This window comes from Patiria miniata, unplaced genomic scaffold (genome assembly GCF_015706575.1).
Source record: "Patiria miniata isolate m_02_andy unplaced genomic scaffold, ASM1570657v1 HiC_scaffold_16, whole genome shotgun sequence".
NCBI lineage: Eukaryota > Metazoa > Echinodermata > Asteroidea > Valvatida > Asterinidae > Patiria > Patiria miniata.
This window is the reverse complement of record NW_024037054.1, coordinates 10286648-10308322: the sequence shown is the minus strand read 5'-3', so window position 1 is coordinate 10308322 and position 21675 is coordinate 10286648. Positions and strand designations below refer to the sequence as shown.

The following is a 21675-nucleotide window of genomic DNA, read 5'->3' as shown; positions in this document are numbered from 1 at the left end:
GAAGGGGATATGGGGGCACGTGCGCCCCAGTGGATGTTCATGCTCCTTCTTGTGCTCCCCTTCCCCCGGTGCCCCCCCCCCTCCCATTTCAAATATTGAATTGCCCCCCAAAAAATCACATAAGTTGCCTTTAGTGCCCCCCCCCCCTCCGAAAAGCTTACAAAGTTTTAAAACCCAAGGAACGAGCTAGTAAAAAACAAATTGAATTCTTACCGAATGTGAGAAACCACTACGAAGATGCCACAACCTCATCGTAAAAGACAGTATCATCGCAGAAACTTTGCCATTTCAGTTCTGTGTCAAAGTAGAGTCACTGGAAGCTATGCTAGAAGCCAAAGCTTTGCAGCAACTGTGGGAATGAATGTCAGAGACAATGTTGTAAAGGAAACTGTTTCAGCATATTTTCATATTTTTCTAAAACACTGCTATTAAGTGGCATGCATTGGTGAAGTGTGTTGTTTTGCTTTAACGACTCTCAACGCGTTGCTTTAACGACTCTCATCGTGCCGTTTAAACGAGTCTTACCACGCATCTTAGCGACTCTCACCGCGTTGCTTAACGACTCGCACCGCGTTGCTTTAACGACTCTCAACCCAGCAATGGAACTGATTTTACTCCCCATATGCGTATTAAATTTCAAAAAAAGGAAAACAAACTTAACAAATACGCTCTAGGCAGCTGGTTGAAAATACAATGTTTTCAAAAAGATTCATCAGCTGAATGATCGAGGAACGGCCCGGTTGATGCTGATAGCAAATCCCATCTTCCTCCCCTTGATAACCCTAATTCACGGCGGCAACTTTCTTGGAATACTTTGGAATTTTCCAACAATTTATTAGTATCAACAATTTATTAGTATCGCACAAATCCGGTTCTTCCTTGCTATTTTCTTAGCAAAAAAAAAATTCTTTTTAAGAAAACACAAGTCTGTGAAAAACTATATTTACGGCACCTTTGCGTGACTAAAGTGAAGGAGATTTGCGCCGAGTCAACCTCACCCTATTGGTTTTAATCATCTGCGACCAGAGGAGAGACAGGGTCAAGACGTCGGTTCAATTGAAGTGGCTGGCCTGTGCAAGTAACTAGTAAGCCCGTATCAAACACTTGACGTCTCCAAGTAACTCGTGTTGTCTGAAAGCTCTCATCCCAAGATGTACACTTCTTATTCAGATAGTAGAAAAGCATGTTGTGAAAAACCCAGCAGAGCATGGATGTTTGCTACCCAAGAACGCAGTGTACTCACAAACGGCAGCCGGAAGAGGCTTCCCGTACATATGTGTGGGCTGTTGGTGAGTAGAAGTTGCGGTGTGGTTGGTTGAAGCTAATTTTACTTTATTTTGGCACTTTGTTTTTATATGCAAAATGCAAGTTTTATTGTGAGTTTTCTTCTTCTTTTTTTTAAGGCAAAGAGACAGGTTTATATTTCATGCCAACAGAGTTTGCTTTAGGTTGTTTTTCCATTTACAATTCAAATTTTACCGGACCAAGCAGACATGAATTATCTATATCCCTATTTTGAGATTCATTTAGAGAATGACCTCCCCTTTGGTGCTGTCTATTAAAAGCGGCCATCTCCCCATCACCCGGTCATTTCACGTAGCTGAGACTTGGTCCTCACACTGTTAAAAAATTGTCATGTTGATGAGGGTCCATATTTCAGGATATGCATGCGAATGCTACCCTGTCAATTCACTGTGTTGTTATTCATCTTCATTGCAATACAACTGCACTGAAGCACAGGGTATGAACTACTGCTACCATACAGAAACAAATTACAACAATTTGTTTGAATAATTTTAACAGATGGAGAAAGCCGAAATTTCGTTTACATATTCCTCGAGTCCAGAATTACAAAGATGTTTGGTTTAGAATAACTAAAGAGTAAATTTGCCTATTGGCGATGTGTTTACAGGAAATAAATCGCAGATCCAGGCTTTCGTCGTAAACATCTTTCAGTTCTTCCTCATTTCTACTGCTTTTTGTGCTCTCTCCTCAAAACAATGAAATGACCAGAAAATTCTTGTGTCGTCGGCATACATCAGGACCTGACACAACTGCACCTCCTTCCCGATATGGTTGATGTAAGCCAGAAACAGAGTTGGGCCCACAGATTGATCCCTGTGGCTAGCTCAGGACCGCATCGCTTCAGGTAAAGACGATAGCTGGGACGAGGTCAGGCCCAGGTTGCTTTGGTGATGTCCAGTTTAAGGAGTTTGGTTCCAACCATTTTGGATAGAAGCTGACGTAGTCAAGGGGGAGTGCGGGGATGCAGGATCATCATCAGTTTGGAAGATGCCGATCAGGTTCGCTCGACACCGATTTAGAGGAAAACAGCGAGTTTAAAAAAGGAGCCAACAACAACAACGTTCAACAAGGAGCCATCAAGCAGACCCATCAGCGCTGGTTGCATAGGGTGTAGGCTCCTCCACCATTTGTTCAAAGACCGTTGCAACAGCAAAAACAAAGCCTTCCTCCCTGCGACATTGTTTCCTTTTGTGTGTGGGAGCCATCCTTCAAAATGCACATTGAGGTCACCCAGCACTTGCATTAAGTAAGCGGGTGAATGTCACGAAATCGGTTTGTCTTCAGCAGACAGTAAAACAAAAGCAGGTGTCCGTCGATCTTTACCTTCAACCAGATGTATTCCATTATAATGGATACAAAGCTCAAGAGCTTTGTACGAACAAGCAATTATCATCAAGTGTCATGCCTTTCTTCCCTGAACCTCAAAGAATTACACAGAATGAATGTGCAATCATGATTTACAAGTCATGGTTGATAAACTATGGAAACTGGATCCTGGTTTGCAACGTACACCATGATGATTAACACCTAAGCAATCTAGTCTCCGGTGTGCTATTCCAATAATAATATGGCTATCCCAGTGGGGGTCAACCTATATTCCATGACACTGTAAACATTGCTGGTTATACTACATTATCCACCTTATTCCACCACCACCTTTGGTCCAACCACAGACAGCATCACATGCATTCAGCAAACAGGATTTGATGTCATTCCAGGTAGAATCGGTATCAACATCAGCATCAACCACTAAGTGTGCAAACGTACAAAAGGACCTAATAGACACCTTGACTGACCTCTCCTATTCCACACGGACTTCAGGCTTATGCAGTTTCCAAATGCGTCTCTTTTGCAGGATGGAACGTGGCTTCTGTGGTTTGCAAAGCCAAGCTCGCACACCAGATTGACCAGAAGCTTAAACCTGCGGCCGCCATGATGACAATCAAAACCTGCTGAAGCTTGTCTAACATGCCCAGTTAGGTCACTTCACTTATACCAATCAGATATTCATTAGTTAGAACATTGATTTGCAGATTAATGACTTATTCAGATTATTGCTTGTCATAGCTAAGTGGGTCATGTAAAAAAAAAATGAATACAAAAGCTATACAAATATTTATAAAAATATTGGTGAATTTGACAAATATAATGTTTCAGATTTTGTTTACTGAAAGCCGTGGATTATCACTCCTTTAAGCAAACTTAAAGTAAGCCATATCGATAGACAGGCTTTTTAAGGACAAATCTAAGTAATTGTCTCCCATTGCACGGCCCAAGTTTTCTTGGACTGCTAAAGTAGGTGTTTTCCCCTCCTGTATTATTTTCATCTAAAATCTAAAGCACTGAAATGGGAAGTGCATACTAGGCTTTTAACCTTTTTTTTCACCAAACTAGGGAACATAAATAACTGGTTGCACTTGCTTATTTTTAAAAGCAACATTATGTACTTTTGATAAACAAAACAATTTCCTTACCGATATACAGCTTTCTCAAATTGTGTGTGCATAAGAAATACTTGCATAATCAACTCACCTCTTGGTGACTTTGTTAGCCAGTTGAAGTTGTTGAGTTGCTTGAAGGTTGTTAAGACGCTCCACCATTTCCCACTGGATGACTCCTTGGTCAGGCCACTTCACTGCAATAAACTTGTGCAGGAGGTTCCTTGGTGAGCTTGATAATATGAGATGGATCAAGAAACACATAAGACTGATGTGCCTGGATGTGCAGGATGGTTGAAGTTAGGCTGAAGTTGATCCTTATTGAAACTTGCACTAATGACATAGCTACCTCTTCACTGTCTTCTTCAGACAAGATACCCAAGTCAACATATCTGAATGCTTGCTTTCGACCTCGATCATATTCTACATGTTGATTACAGTAGCAGCAACCTATAAAAACAACAGCAGATATCGTGAAAGTGGATCGTGTGGATTATTTATTGAATACTAAGATGGCTTCATTGACGTTTCATTGATATTCAGCAGATTGGGGAATCAGGTTGGCGTAGCGGTACTTTTCTCGCCTTCCACCGCTGTGACCCTGGTTATACTACATTATCCACCTTATTACACCACCACCTTTGGTCCAACCACAGACAGCATCACATGCATTCAGCAAACAGGATTTGATGTCATTCCAGGTAGAATCGGTATCAACATCAGCATCAACCACTAAGTGTGCAAACGTACAAAAGGACCTAATAGACACCTTGACTGGCGTAGCGGTACTTTTCTCGCCTTCCACCGCTGTGACCCGGGTTCGAATCACACCTGGGCCAATATGTGGATTGGGTTTTCAGTCCCTACCTGATTCTGTGGGTTTTCCCCAAATATTCCTCTGTGCTTTTCCTCCCACCTCTAAAACTGTAATATTTTCTCATTGTCTACTCTCTACAGGTTTCGTCAGGCTTTCAGGCTACAGTGCCTAGGGCACTTTTGAGGAATCCTTGGTTTCATTACCAGAAAGAAATAAAATAAAAATAAATAAAATAGCAACATGCCCTGCCCTTTGCAATTTGTGCAAACCTATTGTGTTTAAAATACTACTGCATCAGTCCCTTTCACTGAAAATCCTGGAAATGGTACTGATCTGCAAATAAAACCTTCTACCCTCACAACACTTGTCAAGTCCAAATCTCCCCAACTATTCAATAGAATCAATAACCTGCAAAAACTAAACAAATAATCCCTCAAGTGAAACGTCTCATCTCCAGATGTACACTTTTGAACATTGAAATAGAACATTGAAAACAAAATTGAAATAGTGTTCACCATAAAAGATGGTCAAGCCTTGTTGCATTACAATAAAAGCCAATTTTGCACACACACAAAATGATTCATAACATTGTTTTCCTGAGCCAATTCCGTTCTTATAAGCAATTGCATGAGAATGTATAACATGTATGCTTGAAGGGGGAGGCTAATTTTACATAGTCATTTTGTAGTTGTTTCTGTTTAAGCCTGGTGGTTAGTGGTCTGGTTCGCAGCTGTTACATAACTAGTGTTGGGCTGTCCTGTTCAAAAACAACATGAAGCAATTCATCGTTAGAAAAAATACACTGAACTGCTGAAGGGTAGTGATGATGGTGCATACCATTTTTTTTGGAAGGGGAAGTGTGCAGAAATCAACAGTAAATGTACCGAGTAGCAAACCTCCCACACAGGTTATTTTGATCAATACTATTCTTAGCAGTTAAAAGATTGATGCTTTAATTATCTAGGAGTGTCAAAGGTAATTTTGTACATACTGATAGATTGATTTCAGAATAAAGTCACCAAATCATGTTATAGCTGAAATCTCAACACTAAATGTGTGAAGAAACTACCTATAATTTGCACATGCAGTACCAACTTGTAGTTTACCACTATTTTTTTTAACCTAAATAAATAAATACCTTGAGTTTATGCTAGTAGTTTTGTTTTTAGGAATTCTCAAGGTGTGTTGATCAGTCGCAAATTGAAGTATTTTATGTAAGGGATATCAATTTCGAACTTCAGCCAAGGAAATTAGTTCTGGTTAAAAAGGGAGCACTTTCAAACTCGAAAACTTAAGTACACAAGAACAAAGAAATTACTCCACAAGGATACAAATTCCAGAATGTGTGTCTTGGCGGTTTGACTATTTTCGGTTTGTATGGTCCTTTTTGTGGCTATGTGTCTTCTGTCTAGTGAGTGTTTATTCAGGTGATTGTTTGTACTTGTAGTTTATACTTCTGGGTATGTTTAATCTTTCATGTTGTGAAATATGTGTGTGTTTTGTTTATCTCTAATTTAATGTTTGTGTATACATATAATATATATATATTTATATATTTTATATCAATGTTTAACGTTTCCTTTGCCAGCATGAGGGCTAGCAAGTCTAAGGACTATAGTGATTCTTAAGACAAGATAAGTTTGCGGTAGCACCATGTAAATAAATCTCTTTTGTGAGTATATGTGGTTCTGAAAAGAACAGGAGGGACTCAACGTTTCGAATAGTATGCTCTGCCCGTCGTCAGGAGAATGAGGGATTCCAACGATGATGCGATGTACGTTATAAGGATGGGTGCGGTGAGGCGTAATAAGGATGCAAACTAGTGAAGCTCAAAATCGGTGAAGCTGAGAAGGATGCAAGTCAACTGAGGGATGCTGGATGATCACTGGAGCATGTCAGTACACAGTGAGGGGGCAAAGGGGAAGGAGCTAAGGGTATAGGTGACCCATAGGCGATAACTGAGCTGTCCTAGGGTATAGGAGACCCATCGGACTTGGACTTGAGGATGGGGCGCCAGATGTCGCTGATGTAGAAACCGATGTCTTGTGGAACAGTATTGTGCTTGATGATCTCGATGGCTTCTCTGATGCGTCGGGGTACCAGCGGTCGATGCTAGTGAGTGCATCAAGAACTCCAACCAGTTTGCAGCATTCATCCAAGACCTCACCCTCCAGCCGGATGACATCATGGTCAGCTTTGATGTCGTCTCCCTCCAACATTCCCACCTCAGACGCCTGCACTGTCGCCAAGGACAGACTTCAAGCAGACACCACTCTCCAAGACCGCACCGACCTCACCCCTGACCAGCTTCAAGACCTGCTCCTCACATGTGTCAACTCATCCAGCCTTAGATGGCGGGACAAATTCTTTGAACAGTCGGCTGAAACCTCCATGGGATCTCCTATATCCCCGGTTCAGGCTTGGATCTCCTATATCCCCAGTTCAGGCTGACTTGGAAGAACTTGAACAGACCGCCATCGCAACAGCAGATCACCAACCCAAGGTTTGGCTCCGGTACGTGGACGACATCTTTGTCATCTGGTAACACGGGCAAGACAACCTCCAGCTTTTCTTGCAACACCTCAACAAGCTTCACAGCAGCATCCAGTTCACCATGGAACAAGAAAGAGATGACAACATCTTATTTCTTGACGTTGAGGTGTCCAGATAGCCCACCCACAGCTCAGCAACTCTTTTCACCACCCAAGGATCAAGTTCTCCGTCAACCGAGTCCTCGTCTGCGACGAGGAACAACTCCCTCAAGAACTCCATCACATCACCACAGCACTGCAGTGCAACGGATACCAGCCCAGCCAAGTCAAGACACAAGACCCAAGAACCATTCCCGCCCGTAGGGTCTCCTGTACCCAAAGCCAACTAGTTAGGGCCCCTAGTTCCATCATCCTTGCCTACTTAGGCACCACTTCTCATGACATCCAACGCATCCTCCACAAGCATGGAATTCCAGTCTTCCACAAAGCCGCTCTGAAGATGCAAAACCTGCTGACTTCACACAAGGATCGGTGTGACCCAGAATGCAGACCAGGGGTGTACAAAATTCCATGTCAATGTGGCAAAGTGTATATTGGCGAGACTGGCAGGGACCTCCCCCCCCCCCCCCCAGACTCAATGAACACAAAGCCCATGGCAGGAAGGGGGACTTCGAGAAATCTTCCATCGTCAAACACTCCCACACCGAGGACCACCAGATCAACTGGAGCCAAGCAGAACTACTCACTAGCATCGACCGCTCGTGCCCCCAATGCATCAGAGAAAACATCGAGATCGTCAAGCACAACACTGTTCCACAAGACATCGGTTTCTACATCAGCGACATCTGGCGCCCAATCCTCAAGTCCAAGTCCGATGGGTCTCCTATACCCTAGGACAACTCAGTTATCGCCTATGGGTCACCTATACCCTTAGCTCCTTCCCCTTTGCCCCCTCACTGTGTACTGACATGCTCCAGTGATCATCCAGCATCCCTCAGTTGACTTGCATCCTTCTCAGCTTCACCGGTTTCGAGCTTCACTAGTTTGCATCCTTATCACGCCTCACCGCACCCATCCTTATAACGTACATAACATCATAGATGGAATCCTCATTCTCCTGACGACGGGCAGAGCATACTGTTCGAAACGTTGAGTCCCTCCTGTTCTTTTCAGAATCACATACTCACAAAAGATATTTATTCACATGGTCCTACCGCAAACTTATCTTGTCTTAGTATCTTTCCACCATGCAAACCCTTCAAAACTCATAGTGATTCGTGTTGCTTTTACCAGCCCTTGCCCATGCGGGTTTAGGTTTGTCCTGTTATTTTTTTGTTCTTGTATCACTTATGTCCCTTCTAAGTAGTGTTTGTACCTAATTTTATTCTTTTTTCTCTCTCTGTTATTGCTTTATATTTGTTGTTTTTACAATAATAATAATAATGATTCATGAAGATTCATAGTACATGTAAAAACATATAGAAGTTGGGGATATGGGTTAACCATGTATCAGTCCATCAAGCATAATTCCCCCTGTTTCTTTCATTGGAGAAGACAGATCATAATGACTTAATTACAGTTACAGAAAATAAAAGAAGTGGGTGATGACTATAGGGAAAGAAGGAAAAGTTCCTGTCGATTTTTTAATTTTCCTATTAAATTTAGAAAAAGTAATTAAAATATTGGTCATGCAGGATGCAGAAATATAGTGAACGCATCAGCACAAACATAACGTGAGGCCTAATTTTGGCTGAGAAAAAGAACTTTTTTATAATCTCAAATTTCTTTCATTTGTGAAAAGGTTTTCATTTACAGTGATTCATGGAAATTATGACCCCCATTACAGTTATTATGATAACTAGAGGTTCGGGTTTGTTGTTACAAACGCAGAGTGGTTGGGTAGACAACTATTTCAATAGACATTGTCCAGTTAAGTTATCATGTCAGAAAAAAGGATCGAGAACTTTATCATTTCCAGTACCAATTATTTTGTACAAAAAGAATGCGTCTTTTAGGATACATGTATGATCAATTTCAGTAAACATTTAGGAACATGTACAAGTTATTTTCGGTTTGATGATGTCATCAGTCAAAAAAGGGAAGAGAGGACACTTGATAATCTTTAAGTAAAAATAACGCATGGAAATATCGAAATTAAGTGTTGGTAATAATAACAACCAACTTCCGGTTTGATGACGTCATAGTATTTGGAAGTAAAAGGACAATATTAAGTGTAACAGATGTCATATTTTGGGGCAATAAAGTCATGAGACAGGGATCATAACGATGGATTGAAATTAAAAATAAAATGATTATAGTTGAATTCTTTCTACAGTAACTTCTGGTCTGATGACGTCATGATTATGAAACCTTGCAAATTCATTTGTGGTTAAAAGATAAAAACTGTTTTGAAGTGTCGCTAGAGGGCGCCCTTTAGTTGGATGATGTCAAAATTATGTTTTCGTGTTTTGCATTCCTCACTTAACTCTTCCATAATGTATTTGTCTGTAGAAAAATGTTTCCATTTTAGAGTGAAATTCAATTTCTCTTGCACTTCTGGTAACACCGGAAGTGAAGGTCAAGCAGTTTTGTGCCCGGGAATAAGAAATGTTGCTCAAGGCATCGTCTACAACTGCACGAAAAAAATAAACACGATACTCTATTTAGTTCAAGAGATATAGGTCAAAATATTTTGTCAAATCGTGCCATCAAATCGCTTGTTATTTGATACCTGATGATGTTATGATGACGTAACAAAATTATAACATCTTCGTAACATGGTACAAGTTCACATGAGGTTTTATGATAATCCTGTAAACCGTTCGAAAAAAAATTTGCTTTGTTCATTTCAGACTAATTTCTTCATTTTTATTTCACCTAACTTTGACCTTCTGGTAGACCCGAAGTAAAGGTCAAGCAACTACACGTACGCGACAAAAAAAAATAAAATATCAACTAGAGTTTCGCGTTTGTTGTTACAAACGCAGAGTGGTCGGGTAGACAACTATTTTATGAAACACGGTCCAGGTAATGGGAACATGTAATAGGATTTATCTAACTTAAATATACATTTAAAACAACTTTCTTGCCATGTAACTATGAAGTTTCCACCTCCGTTGTAGCAGTAAAAGAGAGAAATGTCAACATTTAAGTTTTTATGCTCATGAAAATTTCCATACGAGCCAAAGCGTGATGTCATTCAAGCCAGAACCGTATAGTGTCTCCATAGCTTTATGTATACAAATATATGTCAAAGTTTTCTTTATTTTCTTGGAGTATATTCCACTTTTTATTGTTTATCATGTAAAACAGCTTATTTGGACAATCATAGTGGCAAATATTTCTTCAAAAAATTTTTGTGGGTAATTTTGAAGGACTAATTTTTGTACTGTTCATAACGCACCTTTGGCAAGGAGTACCTTGTGTGACAAACGCAAAATAGCGCCCTCTTATATGTTGATGAAAGGATTTCCTAATAATTGAAAAATTACCACTTTCTTGTCACTTCCAATGAAAACAAGTATTAAGATCTTGTATGTATTGTTGCAACACATAGTAATGTGAATGAAAACAAGATGAGCTGAACTTCCACTGCATGTTTCCTTTAAGTTATAAATATTTGTATGTAAGAACAAAGGATTTCGAAATAAAATCATTTCCAGTAAAATCAATTATTTTTATCTTCAAGTAAAAAAATACATCTTTAACGGTGTGATCAATTTCAGTAAGCATTCTATGTACACATGTATGCAAGTTATTTCTTGGTTGATGATGTCATTATTCAAAAACTGAAAGAGATGTTCATTTTAAAGTAAAATAACGCATGTATTCATAACACCCACCTTCCGGTTAGATGACAACACAGTATTTGGAAGCAAATGTGAACATTGTAATGGATATCTTTTTTGGGGCTAAGATCGACATGGATCAATTGACAGAATTACATTTAAAATATGTTCGTTTTCAAATTCTCAAAGAAGTAACTTCCGGTCTGATGACGTCATGAATTGGAAACCTTGCCAAGTTATATGTGGTTAATCAAAGAATATCGAGGGACTATTTGGTAAAATTTGAACGGATGGTTTTCAAATTAAAGAAAGCTCACGCTATTTTATGTCCCGCTAGGGGGCGCCCTTTCGAAAAATGACGTCATCACACTGTTTTATTTGTCTGACATTCCTCACTAAACACTTTCCTAATTTGATGTGTGTAGTAAAATGCTTCCGCTTTTGAGTTATGTTCGTTTTTTATTGCACTTCCAGTAACACCGGAAGTGAAGGTCATGTGGTTTTGTGTCCGGGATTACGAAATGTTTCTCACGGCATAGTCTACAACCTCACGAAAAAAACAAACACGATACTCTATTTAGTTTAAAAGATATAACGCAAACTATTTTGTCAAAAGTTGCCCTTAAATCGCTTGTAATTTGATACCTGATGACGTCATGATGACGTAACAAATTTACAACATCTTCGTTACATGGTACAAGTTTACACAAGGTTTAATGATCTTACCGTAAATCGTTTGGAAGAATTGTTGCTTTGTTTTGATTTCAGGCTAAAATCTTTGTTTTGAATTGACCTAACTGTAACCTTCCGGTAGACCCGGAAGTAAAGGTCAAGCGAGTTAACGTACGTGACAAAAAAAAGTTCATCTATTAATGGTCTATCTGATTACAAGGTTGGAAAACAATTGATCGTTTTGTTCAAGAGTTATAGGTGAAAGAATATCATCATTTTTTCAACGAAAATTGCTTGTAATTTGACACCCAATGACGTCATCATGACGTCAGAGTAATATGCACCACTAGGGATGAGGGCCGATATATGTTGAAAGTTACAAGTTCATACCATATACCGTTTAGGAGAAAACCCGGGGAAACGTGCCGTACGGAAAAAAAATTAAGAGTAATTGTAAAAATAATAGAGAGTGGTCGGGTTGTGCCCGACCACTCAATTAATGGTCTATTCGATTACAGAATACAAACATCATTGATTACTTTGTTCAAGAGTTATAGGTAAAAATAATTTGTCACTTTTTCAGCTAAAATCGCTTGTAATTTGACACCCGATGACGTCATAATGACGTCAGAGTAATATGCACCACTTAGGATGAGGGTCGATATATATCAAACGTTACAAGTTCATATCATAAACTGTTTAGGAGAAAACCCGCGGAAACGTGTTGTACGGAAAAAAGAAAGATTAATCGTAACAACTCCAAGAGTGGTCGGGTTGTGCCCGACCACTCAATAACCACACTTGAATACTATTTGCATTAAAAACACTGACAATTATTTGAGAAAAAGAGCTGTAGAAATGGGTGCACTTGATGGAAGCATACATATAGGACCATTGATGTTTAGCATGGATTAAAAAAAATAATTGTATAATCCTTACCCAAAATAGACAAAATTGCGAGTAACACTGTGTGGAAAGAAATCTCTTCTTGGAATAAGTGTGGTTCTGAAAAGAACTGGTTGGTTGAGTGTAGAACTCGACATTACGGACAGTGTGCTCCGTCCGTCCTCAGAAGAGATTTCTTTCCACATGGTGTTACCCGCAATTAGTCTATTGTATGTCATCCGCCATGCAAAGCTTCAAGTCATATTTAATCCTTACCTAGTGAGTATTCTGTTGGGCAACAGATAAATGTTCCTCTTCTTCTGAAGTGTTTTAAGGCTTCGAGCACATTCTGGTCTTACTTCACATAGGAATCTCTCTTTGGTTGCTGTCAAGTACCTAAATCCGTATATGCCCAAGGGCTGATTTGGGTACAATCCTCTGACGAACTTGTCCAGTTCCACTGTAAAATAATGTCGCCATTTCTGTCTTGTAATTCTCAGGGCCCTGCCCATACACCTGCACAAGCACCTACATGAATGAAAAGAAACAGAATCATATATTCCAGACATGAAATGAAATAAAGTGCTGATTTCATTTCTTCACTTACTTCATGTACATAATACTATCCCTCACTCATGGGGGCAGAATGATCGACTGTCACTTTGAAATGAGACAATCCAACCATAGAGAAAAAGAACCATCTGTTCAATTTGGAAATAAAAATGCATCTTTTGGGGTTTGATCTATTTGACTTCCATCTCTTTTGGAGGGGCAAAACTTGCAAAATATGCATGCTCCAAGTTGAAGTTGGAATTGGCCCTGGCACCAACAAATATTAGAGTTATCATCAGAATCCCAAGCATAGCTTCGTGTTAGCTACATGTATACATGTATGCAACAGCTACTACACTGCAGTTTAATGGCAATATACAACATTTGCAAACATCGAAAAATACAACTACCAAGTTTTTACGAAATACCTAACTAGGATGTTGGTAAATGACAGTCTAAAGCATCCTGTAAAATTATGGCACCTGGTGTCAAGTCATTTTCAAGAAAATTTTTTTTTTGTATACATTTCCAACGGTAGTCGGCCGACCACCGTTGGAAAAACCTAACTATTTTTCAACTACTGCTCCAAATTTTTTTTTTCCAGTCCAAATTTTGTTTGCTTTTGGTTACATGTTCATGAACGGCTGCAGGTAAGCTAGACTGGTTCCCTAATACCTTACAATTTTCCGACAACTATAAATTGATCCATTTTATCTTTAGTGGAGTCAGGGAACCAGACTACTTAAACATTTTTTGTTTTTCTTGGTTTTTCAAGCATTTTCAAAACACAAAACTTCAATCATGTCAGTTAAACAATATTTGATCTATTATACTAACCCCTCAAATAGTTCATTTCTGAAAATTACAGCAAAAGCCAATGATGTACATTCCCTTTAACATTTAAGTTTCATGCAAAAGAATAGTCTGAAATTAACAGAAACAAAACACAGATCCATGTCACAAAAAACAACTCCTTATTATGTGGCAAATGTCATCTTTACAACTTACAAAAAGCTTGCCATTCTCCTGTGCTGCACCATCTTACCAATTTAACTGAAATTGAAAAGAAAAATGCAGGAATGGCTGAAAAGGTCCAATAGAAGGACACCCATAACTTTACCATCACAACAAAGTACAATTTCCCATATGGGTAATCGCTAGTCTAACAAGCTAGTGGACTACATCTGTACCTTCGCCCTATCATTCTGAAATTACTTCTGTAACCTTATGAACAGTATCATTTTGTAAAAAAATGCAGTTTAGAGATTTAGTGTCGCGGTGATAGCGGTGATAGCCATTATATTATTTTCGTGTTCGGTTTTGTTGTTTTCATAATGTTTTACCCCTAAATTCCCCCCCCCCAAAAAATAATCCCAAAACATGCCGTCTATCCACAACATATTTTGGTTTTAAATATCGTATAATGCCTCACCTAAAAAGTGGATTTTCATTCTCTTATATTAGAACAGGGCCCACAACTACACAATGCACAACTGTGATAGCCTAACCTATTCTTAGTCTTTTGATTTATGAACAATTAGCAAGACTTCTTTACAACATTGAAGTCGAGACAATTTTGAGTAAAATAGGTTAGAAACCTTTGTTACAAGCCCCACATAATTAGACTTATAGTAGGCCTATACACATACTAGGCCTAAAATGTATGTTGTCAAAACGTTACATAGTATCAGTGTTGTAGTCGAGTCACCAACATCGAGTCCAGTTTGCAAATCCCAAGTCACAAGCCTCGAGTCCAAGTCTCGAGACACAAGCCTTGAGTCCGAGTCCGAGTCTCGAGTCACAAGCCTCGAGAACGAGTCACAAGTCACTTTTTCTTAGTTGTTCACCAAACAAATCAAATTTTAAATATTTTTCAATCATCCATTGTCTTTTAAGTAAATCCTCATGTATATAGTTTACCTTGTGTTGTGAACATGTTGTTTAGACCCAAAATGTGTTTTCCTTTTAATTCCCATCCCTAAAATACCTCTTCCATGCCATTCCCTGCATGTTTTATCACCCAAACATTATTCCTCAATGATCCTTTCCCAACCCTATCCCGTGCGCGGTCCCTGGATACGATTATCCGCGGTGCCGTGTTTTGTCTATGGAGTAAAAAAGAATGATATGTTCGTTGCACAAATACGCAACGATGTTTTTTCTTTTGATGAAAATACGTGACTCGAGTCACGAGTCACCAAGCTCGAGTCCGAGTCATCATTTTCCAATGTGACTCGAGCCGAGTCCAAATCACGAAAAATGCAACCTCGTCCCCAGGGTGTCGAGCAGTACGCACCCACCACTACCTGCTCTCTCACCCTGGTATTGGATCATTTGCATGTGCAAGATTTTTGAACACGTATGCAAATGAGGAACAGTCTGGTGCCTGGATATGCGATACACTTAGCGTTTGTTTTTGTATGCGGTGTCTGGGGTAAAAACAGAGTCAATTCGTAGCAGCGCGAGCACGGCGCGAGTTACGAAAACAAAATTTTTGAAATCAAACTGTAACGATCTTATCGAGACAACATGCAGTATCATATTTCATATTAATATGAACAAATTGGAAAGGAAATTAGTATTTTCGAGAAGGCGTGGACGAATGATCGCAAAAACACATACTGCACGTTGTGAATAATAGCACCAAGTACACGATAAAAATCCATACTAGCCAATTGCGGTATCCAATCAGGATACAGGAAGAAAGTTTCCTATCCAGGGTTTACTATTGGAAACGCGGTTGATATAAAGTAAGCACTGGGGATGAGGTTGCGAAAAATGTGACTTGAGTCTGACTCAAGTCCGAGTCCTGGACTCGAGTCCTACAACAATGCATAGTTTACATAAGTGCATGTTTGTTTTATGACTAAGTTTCACTAAGGGAATAAAAGTGTGCTCGAGAGGTTTTTATCACTCTGCTTAAGACCGCTTAGAGTCTGGGTGCTGATAATTACCCGAGCCCAAAATGCACGGTAGGCCGACTAGCTAGGACTGTGCCTTTAGCTACTCTACTGCATCTGGTGATTCACATGCCCGATTTTGAACAATCTGTTAACACAATGGAAGAAGGCCTACATACCTTGGCGCTGATCGCGAGACCCACAACACTCGACAGATGTTGTTGGTTGCCTAAAAAGGTGCCAGACGTCCTCCAAAATATTCTTCCGGGATTGCACCTTCCAGGGCTGCCTCCACCCATGAAACTATATCTGCCATTGTCTTATTTTGCACCAACTTCAAGTTGCACACTCTAGCATGAAACACGACCGAGTTCTGGAATTCTGCAGTATTGTTAAGACTGCAAGGATTACATTAGTTATCCTGAGAGTGCAAGTGGAACACTGAATAATGTAAGATGTCTGTGTTCCACAAGCCAGGAGGCCAAAGGCCGGGTCGTATGTGGGATGCAGACATTCTTTATATTTCATGTTCCAGGAGCATGAGTGGAATAACAAATTTATACTCAAGCAATCTTGACACACAGTATAGAACATGCTTTTCAGCAGTTTACCTATTACACGTGCAGCAGGAATGGCGCGCATCTTGGAATAGTGTGATACACGGAGTGCTGTATGGACTGTGGTTTATGGGATAATGCCACGCTGTTGTTGCCATGGATTGACCTGGATAACTAAACAAAATCCTTGGAATGGTTGATTATTCTAGCCCATATCATAAGTCCGACACCTCATACGTCCGACGCCTCGGACTTATGAGGCATCCGACTTATAGGTCCGACGCCTAATAAGTCCGATGCCTCATAAGTCCAACAATGGACAAATGCTGTTTTGGATTTATGAGGCATCGGAGCTATGAAGCGTCAGACTTATGTGGCATCGGACCTATGAGGCGGAATAAATAAATTTTATGCCTCATAAGTCCGAAATTTCGGACTTATGATGCATTGGATCTATGAGGCGTCAGGCTTGAGCGGACCCCAAATATTGATTGCATTATTATGTACCATTTTATGCAACAACATCCCCAACATACCACTTTTAATGCCTGTCCTCAGTGACAACGCTGTTCATGCATCAGACAGCTTAACTCGCCACTTATTCAGTTGAGTTGGAAAAGGATATTGGCCCTTGTTTTGAAATGAATGGTGCGAAGCCATCAGTGTCTGGAGATGCAAATAAGGTATCAATGGAAAGCGAACTAACTACCCTTTAAGATTGAACCTTATTGATAGTGTTAAGGCTCATTATGTTTACATATTACCTTTTTGATCATCCATTTTCGATACACCCTGTAAAGTGTGACTTTAAATTTAAGCATCAAATGGGCAATTCTACGGTTACTCACATTTCGTTTTTGATGTACTTTTGAGTTTCCTTGGGCTGTAATTACCTTACTGAAAAGGTTTAATAACTGTTATCCCCATGGTAGCTAGAGTAGACCTAGACTTACCTAAGCACCAAAGATGACATCCAGAAAAATGTGTTATGTATGATAAACAAGACGCACAAAATCGGTTACTCATGTTACATTTTCGGACGTGCATAAAAAGCTAACATGCTTTATTCAAAAAGTGTCCTAATACAGGCAACCTGTGGAAATATCTTTTAAATGGATAAAAGACCATACAATTGGGAACACATAATAAGAGTAAAAGAAATCTTCTAGAATCTTTCATTTTTTTGCAATCCACAAAAAACATGGTTACTCATGTTACGGTTACTCACGTTACATTTTGTCTAACCCATCTCAGAATTTTATGGCATGATTTTTAGACTAAATTATCATAGTCAGTATGTTTCTACCCAATTAGGCATCAGAACTACTAAAAACTCTGACTTAAATTTTCATTTTGAATCGCCAATGGCAAGTACTCCGAGATAGAGGTTTTCATCAAGGAGGGCGCTGCACTAGTGGTGACCAGTGGTTTTGGTCAGCTCTACAAATTGTATATATTTCCTTCTATTTTTACTGTGTTTGCTGTGTTTTACGTCGTCATTTGTATTTGGGAATAGTGCAAGAATCATTCAGATGATTTACAATGAACATGGACGTGTGTAGAGTGCTGTTTTTGACTGTAATAATTGTGTGCTGCGACGTCTTTGTCTGGATCTGTGTATGGACATGGAGAACAACATGGCTACCGGCATTCTTATACGTGTGAGTACCTGCTTAGTCTTCAGGGTTCTGTTGGCCCGCCGGATTCACAGAACATTGATTTTCCCATGGAAATGCTGCCAACTGCCACCCAGAAAACTGACAAGAAGAATTATGACAGAAAGAGAAAGAGAGGAAAGAGAGGGGGTGTAAGGAGGAAACTGAAGAAACTAAAACAGATTGGTAGAATGCCCCTCCCCACCATTCTCATGTTGAACGTTCGTTCACTTCGCTCTAAAATGGATGAGCTTCAGGCATCCACGAAGTACATGCATGAATATAGAGACTCCTGCCTTCTGGCATTCACTGAGACATGGTTAGACAACCTACAGAGTAAAGATTTGCATATTGATGGCTTTGGATCTCCCATTCGCCTTGACAGAGACAAAACAATCACTGGGAAAAGACAAGGGGGAGGAGTGTGTTTCTACATCAATGAGAAATGGTGTAACACAGTTATTGTACGTGAAAAAAGTGTGCACCCCTGACATCGAATTGTTATCCATTTCACTGCGTCCATTTTATATTCCAAGGGAATTTACGCAACTTTTCTATATCGTTGTATATGTTCACCCATGTGCAGACGCAACGCGTGCCGCAGAAGTTATTGCTAATCACATCCACGAGCTTGATTTGAAATCACCAGACGCACCAAAGCTTATTTTGGGAGATTTCAACAAATGTCGACTGGATAAAACACTGAAAAATTATCAGCAATATGTCACATGCCCCACACGTCTGAATAAAACTCTCGATTTGTGCTACAGCCCTTGGATCAGCGGATCACAACAGCGTACTTCTAGCCCCAGTTTACAAGCCTGTGTTTCAGCTTTGTGAATGGTAAAATCTGTGAAGCATTGGACTGAGGATAGCATTCTTTGCTTGCAAGGGTGCTTTGAATGCACTGAATGGGAAGTATTCCAGAACGGCTGTTCTACTTTAAAGCAGCTATAGTCCATCATTTGTAATTAGTGCATTTTGTTCGTTTGAAGCAACAAAAGTGTTCAAAATCTAATGAAGGATACTGAACAACTTACTTGTTGAAGTTTCAGCTCAGCTTCAGCTTCATATTCCGAGAAAAACAGCATTCTAGGATCTCAATTTAAAATCAAAAGTTGCTAAATCATGTTTTGAATTGTAGCTTTACGCGACGTCGTGCACTGATCCGACGAATTATAGCAACCGCGCACGCCTGTGCATCGTTCCAATGCTTGTGCGCACTGCGCCGAATAACAAAACGAACAACTAATTTAAATTTTCCTACGGTGCTTCTTAAGAAGCACTGTTGGAAATGCCTTCTTTCGTTGATTTCTTCAAAATGAGAGCTTGCCAGAAAGGATAATTTCACAGGGAGTTTAGTCCCCTTACTATCTTTCAACCAGTATGTTTTTCAACAATAATTACGCCGGTTACTTTTTTGGATAGCTGCAAATGATGGACTTGGGCTTTAAATGAACTCGTGGATGTCATTACTTCTTACATTCGATTTTGTGTCAACTCGGTGATTCCAACCAGACAAATCACAGTATTTCCGAACAATAAACCTTGGGTTACGAAGGACTTGAAAGGTGTGCTGAATAAAAAAAAAGAACTTTCTACCAAGGAACAATCAAAGAAAGAAAGCAAGTAAACAAAGAGGTAAAAGCAGCCGCTTTACCTCTTTGTTTACTTGCTTTCTTTCTTTGATCTGTTTTGCTTGTCTTACAGCCTTAAGGCGAGCAAAACAGACATATTAAAACAAGATAGAGTCTAAATTTGCTGGCGGAAATTTTCGGACTGCATGGCAAGGTCTTAAGTCGATGGCCAGACTAAATACAACACCTGATCTACACAACCGATCATGGATTCAACTACAGGGTGTTAGTGACGATGCTTTGCCAAATGATATGAACAAGTTTTTCGCTCGCTTCGACAAGTTTAACTTTTCTACGGATACTGCCAACCTAAAATCGTCATTGTCTTTATGTACCAACATTGTTATTGACCATGAGACTGTATCCAGATATTTGAAAGCAACCAAAGTCAACAAAAGCCCTGGTCCCGATGGCATTTGCGGTAGAACTCTTCGATATTGTGCTGATCAGCTTAGTGGTGTCTTTAGACACCTCTTCCAGACGTCTGTAGACACTGCTACTGTTCCCACCGTTTGGAAAACATCGACAATCATCCCCATACCGAAAAAAGCCAAGCCAATGGATCTTAATGACTTTCGACCGGATGCACTTACTTCACTGGCAATGAAAACTCTAGAGAAAATTATAAAGTCTCTTATACTGTCTGTTACTGCGCAAAAGTTAGATCCACTTCAATTTGCTTACAGGCAGTGCCATAGCCATTGATCTATATGACACCATGGGCGTCAATCCTGGGGGGACAGAGGGACTGGTCCCCCCCCCCCCTTCCACACTTTTTGAAGGTTGGGGGACACAATATCAAATGTCCCCCCCCCCCAGATTTTTGAACTTGTGTCTCATTTACAGGGCCCTATTATGCACTACAATGTATCTTTTGCTTAGAAAATATAGGTTAAAGTGGTCAGAAATTGCCTCAGATAGCACCACAGAGCATTTAGAATCCAAAATTTTTTGGGGCCCTTAAGCGGGCCCCGAACCCCATGCCTATAGCTCAGAATTCTGGTAGCTGAAAACCATGTTTGAGTTTCTTCCATTGGGACGCCGTCTAGGATGCCCTCCATGTAAAACCAACAGAAGGAAGTTCTCATTCATCCCAGTGGCTATTAAACTTATAAACAACTGATAATTATTTGTGTGTTTTTATGTTCATCATTTTATTTGTCATTTTGATATGCAACCATTAATCAGGGGGTATCAGTATCATTATCATTAATCGAGCTGTCATTACTCCAGTGGCTATTAGACCATTAGGTCCATCATTTTAAATTGGACATTTTTTAAGTACACATTTTTTCATCATGTGTACATTAAGCGTCTAAAGATATTATGTTTTTAGATGAGATGAGTTTTTACACCAATTTTAATTGAGATAAGGACATGTTGTTTGTGATTGATGTATTTATATTTACTTGACTTGTAATTTACTAAGTGTCTTTAATGAGCTGTCCAACCATATGTAATTGCCTTTTTAAGGATAAATAAAGTATTTTGAATTGAATTGAATTGAATCTGACATTATTCTGAAACTATTACAGTGCATACTGATCCCCTATCAGGAATGTGTCTTTTCCTCGTAAGTCCAGCTGTAATTTATTTTAATTTTTTTTAAACAAAATATGCTGAGCCATCAGAACAGATAGATACAAACCTGTCATGTTCCGAGAGTCGGCTAAAACTTAATGTATGTCACTATAGCACAGAATATAGGGTCCATGGAAAGGCCACACTGTTAAAGACCATGATGTGGAGGGTGGGTTTACGGTACCATTGTACTGGGTAGCTTAGTGTGAAGTGTTTACATGTAACCCAAATTTAACTTCTGTTCCCAATAAACGTTTTAACTTCAATGTAGGGACGTACATGTGTCTTCCTTATAACATTCAATAACATAAAAACGTGATAAAATACTTGACTTGGATTCAATTAAAAAAATCTAGTCTCAAAGACCATTCTGCACCACAAACAGCATAAAATATG

At 39.6% G+C, this 21675-nt stretch overlaps 1 long non-coding RNA gene across 2 annotated transcripts in view; it reads right to left on the bottom strand.

Annotated features, from left to right (window-relative positions):
- LOC119722964 overlaps nucleotides 1-14286 on the bottom strand; it is a 36009-nt gene extending 21723 nt beyond the window's left edge. The window contains exons 1-5 of one of the 2 annotated variants that reach the window (XR_005270504.1): nucleotides 13958-14286; nucleotides 12674-12925; nucleotides 4093-4193; nucleotides 3838-3975; nucleotides 214-349 (exon numbers count right to left, since the gene is read on the bottom strand). This is a non-coding gene — a long non-coding RNA (uncharacterized LOC119722964). The remainder of the gene's footprint in view (nucleotides 1-213; nucleotides 350-3837; nucleotides 3976-4092; nucleotides 4194-12673; nucleotides 12926-13957) is intronic. The other variant, XR_005270503.1, reaches the window with a different exon arrangement.
- Nucleotides 14287-21675: the final 7389 nt, after the last annotated feature.